The sequence below is a fragment of the Amia ocellicauda genome, chromosome 15 (genome assembly GCF_036373705.1).
Source record: "Amia ocellicauda isolate fAmiCal2 chromosome 15, fAmiCal2.hap1, whole genome shotgun sequence".
NCBI lineage: Eukaryota > Metazoa > Chordata > Actinopteri > Amiiformes > Amiidae > Amia > Amia ocellicauda.
Window position 1 is genome coordinate 19,054,704 of NC_089864.1, and position 333 is coordinate 19,055,036.

Here is a 333-nt window from a genome sequence, read left to right on the forward strand (position 1 = left end):
AGAAGAAGAAGAAGAAGAAGAAGAAGAAGAAGAAGAAGAAGAAGAAGAAGAAGAAGAAGAAGAAGAAGAAGAAGAAGAAGAAGAAGAAGAGAAGAAGAAGAAGAAGAAGAAGAAGAAGAAGAAGAAGAAGAAGAAGAAGAAGAAGAAGAAGAAGAAGAAGAAGAAGAAGAAGAAGAAGAAGAAGAAGAAGAAGAAGAAGAAGAAGAAGAAGAAGAAGAAGAAGAAGAAGAAGAAGAAGAAGACATTTCCAAACCGAAACAAACTACAAATGTAAAAAACACTTCACATACAAATACAGTTCCCACAATGCATTTGAAACTAGGTGTCGCACAC